We start from the raw sequence: 12,464 nt of genomic DNA on the forward strand, positions 1-12,464 counted from the left end.
AGAGCCTCCTTCGCCTCCCCCGAGACACAAAAGGCCCCCGGGGCCGGGGTGGAGGCGCGGGCGGCGGGAGTGGGCGAGGACGCGGCGCTGCGGGCTCCTTGGAGACGCGGGAGGCTGCGCGCGGGTGGGCGGCTCGCGGGGGAGGAGCCCTCGAGTGGGGAGCGGGCCACACAAAGCTCCGGCAGCCCTCTAGCTGGCGGGTCACACCCCTGCGTGTCGCTCCGACCGGAGGCGGAGGGACTGTGGGAAACCCAGAGAACCCGGGGGTGGTGCGGGGCGGGGGGGTCCGCCGTCGTCTTCGCCGCTGGTGCTTTTCGCCGTGTTTTAGGTCCGGCGCTTTGCTCCCCATCTCAGCCGGGTGACCCCAGCCCTGCTCCCCCACATCATCCCCGCCCGAGCCGCCACCTCGCCTTCCCCTGTGGTTTCGCACTCAGTTCTCTTCCCCCACTTTTCACCCACTCCTTCTGGGGCAAGCGGTATTTTGCCTTCAGCTAGGAGAATGTTTGCTAATGACAGGATGCCTGACTTGTTCTGACCCTGAACTGCCTTGAACTCTTCTCTTTTCCTCCCACCCTTTCCTTTCTGGGATCTACTGTGTCACATGGCCATTAACAATTAGCTTTTCTTCTTCAAAAATGGCAAAAGCATTTAGCTGAAATCCGTGGCGCCTCTCCCTTAGGTTAATATGGCCCTCGAAGACGCGTCAGTGTTCCTGTTTTATCGCCTCTTAAACAAGATTGATTTTCAAGACACAAGTGGCAAATTTTGTTTTGAGTCTTGGGCCATTCCTTTGGCTAGCAAAGTGTGTTCCTGGGAGCAGACCTCCTGTCACTTAACAGGAAATGCTTGACTTAAAGGGAGACAATTCTTGCCTCCCAACTTTACTGTTTCTCCGCCCCCCCCCCCCGCCCCAAAGCCTTTGTTGGATTTCTTTTCAACGGCATTTGTGCAAGAATATCAAAGTAATAAATTTGAGGGACTGTTTGAGATAGACTTTGTTAACCATGGAACCATGGAAGAGAATGAGTGAGACCTGCGATCAGTTGAATTGACCCGAACCTTTGAACCTAGAAATATGTGTAAACTAAATGTGTAATGTGTAATATGGTTTTATTTTGTTCTTTTATGAACCCAATGAAGTGGCTTATATATAAAACATAGTGTCCCCTTGATAATGAAGTCATTTCAGCTTTTGTCGTTCTGACAGCTGCATAATTCCAAAAACAGCGGGTTCAAACAAAAGAAAACAGTACGACTAAGGAACCTTCTATAATTGTTATTATTTATTATTTTTTTAATGAGAATGAATACAGGAATGTTAAGAGTGCTTTTCTTTTATTTGGCAAACCATCTCATAGGCCAGAAGAATTAACTGTTCGATAGCTGTACTTCAAAGAAATATTGATGAGCTGTTGAATTTAAGGTGCTTTAAAATTCCAGTGCAAGGGCTGGCAAGATTGCTCAGTGGGTAAGGGGGCTTGCCTCAGGGCCTAAATTCAGACATTGGAGCAAATGCAAAGTCGGAAGGAGAGAGCATCATAAAGTCTTGTGACTTCCACACGCACACACCCACACACATCATGGGCATAATAATAATAGCATAATAATTGATTAATAATAAATAACACTAAAGATACATATTTTAAATTCTTATTTAGATATAGCTTTAACTATTTTTACAATGAAAATAAAAACGTTAATGAAAATATGAATGGTAAGAAAAGGCCATTTAGTGTAGGTGCAAAAACGTTAGTGTCACTATAATAACATTCATATCTTGCAACTTGCTGTCTTTAAAGTATTGATACTAAAATTTTAGGTATTTCATCTAGGGAATAGTCTGTATTTTTCAACTTACTCTCCTACTCCCCCAGTGTTTTAGAGGCCTTTGTGAAATTAACAGGCCGCATTATTAATTGATGCTTAATATACTTACCAAAAAATTACATTTTTCACACTTTATAGTACCCACGTAGATAATAAAAATTTGTGTCACTACAAGAAAATTTATCAAAAATCTAATTTTTCTGGATTGTGGGTGGTTCTTTCTCTGTTCTCCTTTATTTTTTCTAAAATTTCACATTACTTTTACAGCTAGGAAAATATGTAGAGTTTAAGCCTTGTTAAAATTGTAATTTCTGTATTATTAAAATAGGCTGTTGTCAGAAATGTAGTTTATTCCCATCCTTGGATTCAGGCCCAAGATGGTAACTTTTGGTATTAACTATGTGACATAGTGTAACCTGTCCTAAGCAGATTGATTCTCAAAAGAACAAGAGATAGGTACACAGTGAGGAAAGATGAAATTGGAGGAGTTAATTCAGTGTGTTAGCTTTACTGCTGCTAGTGGCTTATATAAGTCAGTGGTTCTACAAAAACTAGAAAACAGAAAATCATTTTGTCCTGTTCCTTAGTTTAGCTGTGTTGACCAGGGATTTTAACGTGTGTTTTGAAACACTAAGTTTTCGGATACTGTCTTAGTCCTGCAATTATGCTGGAAAGCTGTGGTGTAAGATCATTTGCTTTGCTCTGGCAAGGCTTGCTTTCCCCTTGACTTTCAGCAGACTGTTTCCTTTTCCTTCATTGATGAAACAGAGCTACAAACTCAAAAGCAGTGAGATAACTTGGCAATGGAGGAAGCTATTCAAAAAGGAAAGATGGTGATGTCTCCTAATATTAAAAAACTGTCTGAACACAGTATTTCTTTGCCTGTTTCCTTTGTTACTGTCTCATAGTCTTGGATATTTAAAAGATGTTACATTCTGAATCTTTATTGTTATTCTTTAGTCTTTGTGTAATTATAACTTAATGTTCTGACATTGTTCTATATGAGTTTTGTACTTCCAGGGTAGATAATTACTAAGTATATGTATTTCTGTGAAGGTGGGAAAAGGCCACTATATGTTACACCCTAGTCTCTATTTTAGAAATAAGCTCTCTATGTATTCAAAGGAAGAATAATTTCAGATTATTTTGAATTTAAAGTGAGTATTTTTGCTAACACTTTTTACATAGGTATTTAATTTTATAAAATGATCAAGGCATTTTTCATCTTCAGTGCTGATGTAATGGTATTTAATGTTGTTTACATTATACCTATAAATATTAGAAGACTCATTGCATAGCTCCCTAGCGAATTCAACCTGTGATGTTGCCAGTTTCTTTGAACTACTGGGGACTGAGGACTGATTGGATTGGCTTTCAGGGATTCTTCTTGTCACTAGTGGGATTGTTGTCATTTTGTTCACAATATAATCAACTGTTGTTTAATTTCCTGTGTGTGTGTGTGTTTTCTTTTGAAGTCTGCAATATATTGACTTGGAAAAAGGAATTGTGAAGAGCCTGAAAAAATGTTTCGGGCATACCTTTCTCGTTCTGCCTTGTTTTCTCTCTGCTGGCCAACTTGGAACATCATAAACATCTAGCATTTAATCTAATGTTTCATAGTCTACAGTGACATGCCATTGTAAACGTTGTTTTTAGGAGTAGGTTCACAGATCCACAGTACGTCAAGATAGCTTGTCTAGCAGAACTCACAATTAATAGTTAATTTTTTTCTTATAGTTTATGCACGCATGACCCCAAATCCATGTGTTAAGACCCTAACCTACTGCTTAAATGGTTTGGAGATAGGTTTGGGGGAGCTAATTTAGATTTAGTGAAAATGATCTGCTTTCCAAAGAATCTTCAAAAGTATTTTTTGATACACTTTAGTCTACTTCATTTTCCATAACAAAATATCACATATTGGGTGGCTTTTTAAAAGGGTTTTTTTTTCACTGTTCTGGACTGCTGAAGGCACTCTGAGGTCATAGTGCCGGTGTGGTTTAATTTTGGTGAGGGCCCTCTTCTTTGTTTGTAGATGTCTGCCTTAACTGTGTGGTTTTCTAGCCTTTTGTTTTGGTGCCTGCAGGTGGAGAGGAAGGGTGAGAAGGGGAAAAAAGGGGGAGAGGGGAATGAGGACGGAAGGGGGTGGATAGAGGAAAAGGAACCTGGGAGAGAGTGTTGTTTTGTTTTGTTTTTTTACAAGGGTGTAGCTAGTATTATAAAGGCCCTCTGGATCTTGCTTAAATCTAATTAGATCCGCAAACTCACCTCCAAAAACCATTGTACTGGTAGGTGAAACTCTCAACATACGAACCTGAAGCCACACAACCCTTCAGTTTATAAAGTAAACTGTGAGAAAGAGATTGTCATTAGTTGTACCCAGTGCTATGCTAGACTATTGTTTTGTTCAATCTGCACAGGAAACCTATTGTATCATATAAATCTTTTTTTTTTTTTTTTTTAATAAGGAAGCAAAGGCCTTAGGTTAAGTAATTTTCTCCAGGGTCCTACTGCTATAGTGAACCAAGATCCACTTTATTAAGCATTCAAAAATGCTGTACTCATAGTATCTCTACCAGGATGGAATGCTGAACAGCTCACAGCCCCACAAGCATTGCTAAGTGAGAGAAAAGCACATGTGTGTGGGGGGGTTTGCTCCAGTCGTCCTCCCAACCACTTAGTTTTATGGATGTTTGAGGCAGTTTTGCTATGTAGCCCAAACTAGTGTGAATTATCATGGCTAGTTTGTAGATTTATTTTCTTTGTTTGTTTGCTTTCAAGACAGTTTCTCTGTGCAGCTCTGGCTGTCCTGGACTCATTTTGTAGACTGGGCTGGCCTGAACTCACAGAGATCCGCCTGCTCAACCTCCAGAGTGCTGACTAAAGGTGTGTGCCACCATGCCAGGCTACTACATAGATTTTCAATTGTGTATTTGTCATATTCTTACGCACAGAAGAAATATGAACGCTGGAAAAAAAGCACATAGAAGAACCTTCCCCTAAATTACCCTTGACATTATAAGTATATTCTCTTTCCTTTTAAAATGTCTGTGTTCATTTGATTTTCCATGTATTAGAATTATTGAATTTATATAATTTAAATTAAATTGCTTTTATTATTTGAGCATGTGGCATCTGTGTTGTCCAGCTTTATACTCCTGTGACAGAATACTTGAGAAAAATCACCTTGCAAGAGACAGACATTTTGACTTGAGGGTCAGAGGTTTCAGTCTGTGGTTGTTTGGCTCCATGGTTTCTGGGCTTATGGTCAGGCAGAACATCATGGTGAGGAACCTGCATGCAGTGGGGCAAGGCAGATAATCTGCTGGCCTCAGGGGAGCAAAGGGAGACTGCAGGGGCAGCCCGCATAGAATAGATTCTTTATGGTCATGTCTTCCAGAATCTGCTTCAGTCCCTAGACCTCCCTCCCGAGGTTGCCACTGCCTCCCAGCCATTCACTAGGCTATTAATTCTTAAATACCTTAATCTGTTCCTGAGATCAGTGCCTTCATGATAGTCATCATCCAGAGGGCCCACCGTCTGGCCACTACTTCACTGGGAACCGAGCTTTTAACATTTGAGCTTCTGGGAGCCAATATTTGGGAGCCAATCCAGGACACCATCAGAATGAAAACTTCAACAAACATACACACACCACCTATTGATTTTTTTATCTTGATATAGCAAAGTACAAATTTTACATATTTTTATTCAGATATCTACTGAAAATAGAAATATAATATTTTTCATATTGAAAATTGATCTTTAGGATGGAAAAACTATAAATTAGTGTTGTTAACATAGATTTCTTATTCATTTTAAAGAATAGAAAATATTATTTCCTAAGAGGTGGTCCATTAAGGTGAAAGGAATTTCTGCTCCCATAAAGGCTAAAAATAAGAACCATTTAGCTGGTCATCTTGGCACATACCTGTAATCCCAGTGCTGGGGAGGGTAAGGCAGGAGGATTACAAGCAATTTTAAAGCCATTCTGAGCTACATAGGAAGGTTCTGCCTCAAAAATTAAAAAAAAAAGACAAGGCTTTGTTATTTGGTATATGACATATGTATATGTATGTGTACACTCACATGTTTGTACAGAGGTTGATGTGAGGAGTGATACTGTTCTCTACCTTTATTTTTTCTTCTCCTCTTTTTTTTCCCCGAAGATTCTGCCATTGAACCGAAGTTAATCTCTTCATGAAGACTGGCGAGGCAGTGAACTGATGCTTGTCTCCACCTCTCAGCACTGCGATTGTAGACACGTGCCCCCACGCACAGCTCTTCATATGGGCTCTGGAAACCTGACTCAGGTCCTCAGGCTTCCATAAGCATTTTGCTGACAGATCTAGCACTGTGTCTTTACATAGTGTGTGGGGGTTGTTGTTTTTTTTTTTTTCCATTTTATGTACTTGTTACTATATGTTCAAGGATTTTCAGTTTTATATGTATGTAAACAATGAAAGTATTCAAAGGTATCTTCTGTGTCCTGGATTATTTAGTAATTTTGGTTTTCTCAAAGCTTATATTTAATGCTGCAGTTTTTTTTTTCATTGATGGCTGTTATTTGTTTTTAGCATATGTTAATGTTCACTAATAAAAACAAAGGTTGGTAAAAGCTATATATTTGTGAGAAATTACCAACTAGCAAATGAAACAGAGACAATTCTCTTTTTTAAATTAATGTGGAGTTTTTCATGGATATTTTTTAAAAGGATCAGAGGAAAATGGAAATGTGTATTAGAGCTGCTGTTCAAAGATGAGGAAACTTTGGTGTTGATATTTCAATGCTATGACACTTACTGGAGAGAACTTTTCAGCTTTATATATGCCAAAGTGTCATTTCGTCTGACATCTTCCTTATTCTGCTCTGACAGAACTGTGGCGATTGTGTTTATTGGAACATGTATGTCTGCTATAGTGCTGAACACGGTCTGGTGTAGGGAACGTAGAACTCTCTCCTTTTGACTTTGGCCTTGTCTTTTCCTTGTCTGTGATCTCACCTGCACATGCTGTTTATACATTGCTCAGTTCAGTGGACTGGTAGGACTAGGGACACCACACTGAGTTAGTAAAGAACAATCAGTTGTTGGCCTGGAAACAATAAGAAATAATTTCAGGTTTTGAATATTGGAGAATACGACATTGGCAGTGTTTGTATGAGAGTAATCTAGAAACCGGTTATAGGACAACTTAGAGGGGTAGTAAATTGGCTTGTTGAGACTTTAATTGCATCTGAACTGTGCTGACTTGTTAGAGAAAATGCAGAGGAAAGGCTTGCGGCCCTCAAAAATGGTTGTCTTTTAGACAAAGTAAAAATACAAAACCAGCATATTTATACATAAAATACCTATTTCTAAAGTTCTACAAACAGTGATCATATCAGAGCAATTTTATTTAATTGAAAAACTTTTCTTTCTCATGAAATGCAGTCCTTTAGCTGTGTATACAGTGCTGCACTTGAATGCACTTCAAAGGGTTGAACAGGGCTTTTATTATTGTTCTTGCAACCCAGTAGTTACTGTTTATAATTGATCAGGAAGTTTTTCCAATATAAATAAATTTTAAAAATGTTTTACTTTCAAAATTAAAGACTATTAAAACTAAACCTTAAATTAAACCTGTGTTGGTGTAGGTCTTAATATAATTAATACATTTGTTTTACAAATCTGCAGTTAAGGTTTGGTAGCATCATATTTAAATGTAACATTTAAAAGTGAACTCTGACCATTTATGGGATTTTGAGCTTTTGAAATATCTCAACTTATTATAAACCCTTACAGTATATATATAATAATATAACATTATTATATATAATAATATTATATATAATATAAAATAGTGACATAGAAAAGTATATAATATAAAATAATGACATAGAAAAATATAAGACTATTATCTAGGAAAAGTATAACTGACATAGGAAAAATATAAGCCTGTTAGAGACTTTTTATGTCACCATTTTGTAAGTGACATAGAAAAAAGTAAGATTTTCTATGTCACATTTTTGAGATCAAAATTATCTACACTTATTACTTCAGAAATAATGGAGTGAGCACTGGAGATCTACTCTGTGCTCAGGGTGATCAGTGATTCGTAAGGACAAAGGAATCAAAATAGTACAGTTTTTTAAATTATACATGCCTTTTAGATTTTCTAGAATGTCTCACTGCTCTTTACAATGTGCAAATCACTCTGCTAGTGAACCTGTGTGTTGTACTCTCCATTTATTTTGGGGTAAGGAATGTAGGATTAAATCATCTAGGATACTTGTTTCTTTTATTGTTTGTTTGTTTGCTTTTTTCTTTCTTTATTAATTTTATTTTATTTTATTTTTTTTAGGTTTTGCGAGACAGGGTTTCTCTGTGTAGTCCTGACTGTCCTGGAACTCACTCTGTAGACCAAGTTGACCTTGAACTGACAGTGATTGTCAGTTCAATCTAGCAGTCTTTAGGAGTAAAGAGGGCATTAACCTCAGATAAGCATATTTTCATAAGTGTACAGCCAGGCAAATTTTTCTTGCAGTCATTTCCCCTTTCTTAGCCTCTCGTGGGTTTCCCCTTATTTGACATCTAAACATTTAAGACAGTGTTTGTTTTTGTTAATGACCCTGTGTGTGACTCTTAAGGTTTTAAAAAAACAAAATAGAATAATTATTCATGAAACCAAATTAAAGAAAAAATAAAACACCTGATCTTCTATTTTATTCTTTGTCATGAAATCTGCTTGGATACATGCTGCTTATTGTATTCTTGTTAATTATCTTTTGCTCTAGGCTAGTGACTTAACCTGAACCTCAAAAATATTCTTGTTGATTACAAACAAAAAGTCTTCAGTGTGTGTGTGTGATAGAGTATGTTTATGTCAGCTGTCTTGATGTCTGTCTGTCTGTCTGTCTGCATCTGTCTATATCTTGAGGGTAATTAATCTTCACCTTTCTTCTGGAACAACTGAATCAAAATACCAGGTTTAGATTTCAGGTGGTGTATGTAATTCTTGGTGAGTCTTGATTTTTAACATCATGCTAAGAGGTAAAAGCTACTAATTTACAAATTAAATTTAGAGTAAAGACAAAATGATTTAAGTTATACCTTTCAGTCTTTTATTTACTCAGAACTTTCCAGTTTTGCCAATTTTTGCAAGAAAGAGTTACGATCCTTGTTTATGTGTGAAACTCTTTGTTTTGTTTATTTTATTTTGGATTCTTGTAGTGGATGCTCCCTTGCTCTTTTATGTTTGTTTCTTATCAGTGTCTTTCAGTGTCTATGTGTATAGTCTTAATTACTGTGCTTTTGAAGGTTATTTTTAAAATGTACAATAGTGTGGCAACTAGGTCTAAATTGTCTCCTACAGTAATTATCATCTTCAGAGATTCTGAGTTGTCTTTTCACAAATAGCTTTGTATTTTTAAGATAATTTTTGTTATGTAACATTTTTTTAAGGTAGCAAATAATTTTTAAGGCTTTTTTTTTAGTATTTAGTATTTTCATTGATCTATCAAAAGCAAATCATTTTATAGTGTTTGATAATGCTTCCCTTTTTTCCACTATTTTAGAGTTCCCTCTGATAAATGTGAACGAATGTTCCTTAGGCCGTGTAGATATCCGGAAGTGGCATTATCAAATGAGAGCATATCAGTCTTTTTCTGGTATTTTCTATTATACCAATATCCCAGTGATAAGCCATATTAGTGATACTGATTGTTTCAGTAACTCTTGATTAGATTGAGAAATAACCCAGAACATGATTTATAAAGACACACCCCATGTGTCTGTCAGTGTTTCCAGAGATGATTAGATCATGAAGGCTTTGACCTAATGAATGGATTTAATCCATTGATGGACTTAGGCTTTTGGAAGGCTGTGGCATTCCAAGTTGGAAGAAGTAGGCCACTGGGTCCATAATTTTGCGTGCTATGATTTTCCCTGACCACTTCCTGTTACATGTGCACTCGTGAGCTGCTCCATTGTGCCCTACCTGTTGTGACCTAAACTTCAGAAACCACAGTTTAACTCTTTACTCTCCTAAGTTGTTTATGTCAATTATTTTGTCACTGTGTTGCAAAATCTAACAGAATACTTATATAAAATGATTTTTTTCTGAGGCTGAGGAAATGTCTTATTGAACAAAGCACATGTTTGCAAGTGTGAGGATCTGAGGATGAATCCTCAGACTCCATGTGATGCTTGGCATTGTAGCTTGTTCCTGCAGTGTCATTATTAGTGTGGTAAAGTGCAGCTGAGAACCCTGAGGTTCACTTCTTCCCTGTGTCACACAGGTAAGAGGTGACTCCTGAGGTCCCTTGATGTCCACACAACCCAGGAATCCACAGACACACATCACACACATTTGTTTCTCATAATTTCCATATAGCAAGCTATCATTTGTATTTGGCTCGGGGTTGTTGAATTTTTTTCTTCAGTCTTGAATTCTTAAAAAAAAAGAAAGAAAAGAAAAGAAAACCCAAAAAACAAAAACAAAAAAACCACATTATAAGGTGGGCATGGTGGCACACGCCTGCAATCCCAGCACTCAGGGAGGCAGAGGCAGGTGGATCTCTGTGAGTTCCAAGCTACCCTGGTCTACAAAATGAGTTCAGGACAGCCAGGGCTACATAGAGAAACCCTGTCTCAAAAAAATGGGACAAACAAACAAAACTACTTTATAATACTTTGTTTCGTTTGAAAGTGTGTAATTTTTTTTAAAGGATTGGATCCATCTACTTTTTTTTCCTTTTTTTAATTTTGCCTTTTAAAATTATTGGCAACATATACCTTCCCATCTGGCATGACAAGACACTAATTTTACCCACCTAATCTTTTGCTGTTCTTATATGGATTTTTTGTTCTACTTTTATAACAAGCAGGCAAAACTGTAGACTAAAGGGTGGTATGAACGTTTATGGAAGGAAAACTGCACTTGCTCCTTAGCTCCTAGAACGTTGATTTCTATTTTGTTTCTCAAAACTGTCTGTTTTAAATTTAAACTCTGAGTATGTGTCCAATCAGTCAGAGTTGCTTCAGGATTTGAATTTACTTTCTTTTACTTATTTTCTAAGTATTACTGTTTCAGGAGTATCTCGGTAAACATTAGTGGTTTGTTTAGAGGAAAAAAACCCTTCCTGGGACAAAGGAGCATGTACGAGACTGGGACAGGCTAGGAAATGCTGTGATTAGTACATTACCTGGCAAGCGTGTGAACAAGAGGCAGCAATGATGGAAAAGATCTTACATTCTTTTAAACATATGGGCTGACATCTCTTCTTGGCTTTTTGGATAAGATCGAATATAAAAATATGGGCTGAGGACTTAGCCAGGTTCACTCCTAAGAGCTCCTGTAAGAAAGCTGGCATGGCAGCGTGCACTTGCGCTGTCTAACCTGCCAGTCTAGGCCGCTTGACAAACTCTGGGCCCCTGAGAGACTGTCTCAAAGAATGAATGACTAAATGAACAAACAGACCAATGAATGAATGTCTAGCCTACTTTGCCAAGTAGCTCCAGGCCAGTGAGAGACTGCTTCAATGAATGAATGAATGAATGAATGAATGAACGAACGAACAAACGAATGAATGACTGTCTAGTCTACTTGGCAAGCTGCAGTCCAGTGAAAGACTAGGTCTCAATAATAAATAAGCAAGGAAACAAATGTGTGGATGGCACCTGATGAACCATACCCAAAGTTGTCCTCTGCCCCCCTGGGAACGTCACTCAAGTGATGTCACTCACATGCATTTGTATCAACACATAGTGTCATTCTTCTGCGTGACTTCTGACTAGGCTAAGTAGGAAGAAGAAAAGGTAGCTCATGAGGATGTTGGTAGATGAAGAGAGATGTGTCCAGTGTATTTGCTACTTTATGTTGCTGTGATAACATACCAAGACCTAGGCAGTCTATGGAAGGAAGAGTTTGTTTGGATCATGGTTCCAGGGGAGTCCTCAGTGGTGGGTGAGGCAAGATGAGGGGGCTGAGAGACCACATCTTAAGCCACAGTCAGAAAGCAGAGATCAAATGTGAACTGGGGCAAAAGCCCACCTCGCCTGACATGCTTTCCCCAGCAAGGCTACACTTCTTCTGTTGTTGTTTCCTTTTTATTTATTTTGTATTTATTACAATTTATTTACTTTGTATCCCAGCTGTAGCCCTCTCCCTCATACCTCCCAATCCCATCCTTCCTCCCTCTTTTCCTGCCATGCCCCTCCCCAAGTCCACTGATAGGGGAAGTCCTCCTCCCCTTCCATCTGACCCTAGCCTATCAGGTCTTATCAGAGCTGGCTACACCATCTTCCTCTGTGGCCTGGCAAGGTTGTCTGCTCCCTCCCTCCCCCAACCCCAGGGGAAGGTGATCAAAGAGCCAGCCACTGAGTTCATGTTAGAGACAGCCCCTGTTTCTCTTACTAGGGAACCCATTTGGAGATTGAGCTGCCATGGGCTACATTTGTGTAGGGGTTATCTAAGTTATCTGCATGCATAGTCCTTGGTCTCAGAAAAGACCCCTTTGCCCAGATTTTGATTCTGTTGCTTTCCTTCTGGAGCTCCTGTCCCCTCCAGGTATTTTTATCTCCCCCTTCTTTCCCAAGATTCCCTGCACTCTGTCCAAAGTTTGGCTATGAGTCTTAGCATCTGCTTTGATACCCTGC

General features: G+C 38.5%; 1 protein-coding gene across 3 annotated transcripts in view; it reads left to right on the plus strand.

Moving 5' to 3' along the window:
* Cdk17 (cyclin dependent kinase 17) overlaps positions 1 to 12,464 on the plus strand; it is a 79,033-nt gene that overhangs the window by 883 nt on the left and 65,686 nt on the right. The window contains exons 1-2 of one of the 3 annotated variants that reach the window (XM_055627829.1): positions 4,632 to 4,713; positions 5,997 to 6,140. The exons of 1 other annotated variant lie outside the window; for it this stretch is intronic. The gene's annotated coding sequence lies outside the window, so the exon portion shown is untranslated. Of the gene's footprint in view, positions 1 to 4,631; positions 4,714 to 5,996; positions 6,141 to 12,464 lie in introns of those variants that run through there. One more of the 3 variants, XM_055627828.1, reaches the window with a different exon arrangement.

The sequence above is a fragment of the Psammomys obesus genome, unplaced genomic scaffold, assembly GCF_907164565.1.
Source record: "Psammomys obesus unplaced genomic scaffold, mPsaObe1.curated_primary_1811, whole genome shotgun sequence".
In the NCBI taxonomy this organism is placed as follows: domain Eukaryota; kingdom Metazoa; phylum Chordata; class Mammalia; order Rodentia; family Muridae; genus Psammomys; species Psammomys obesus.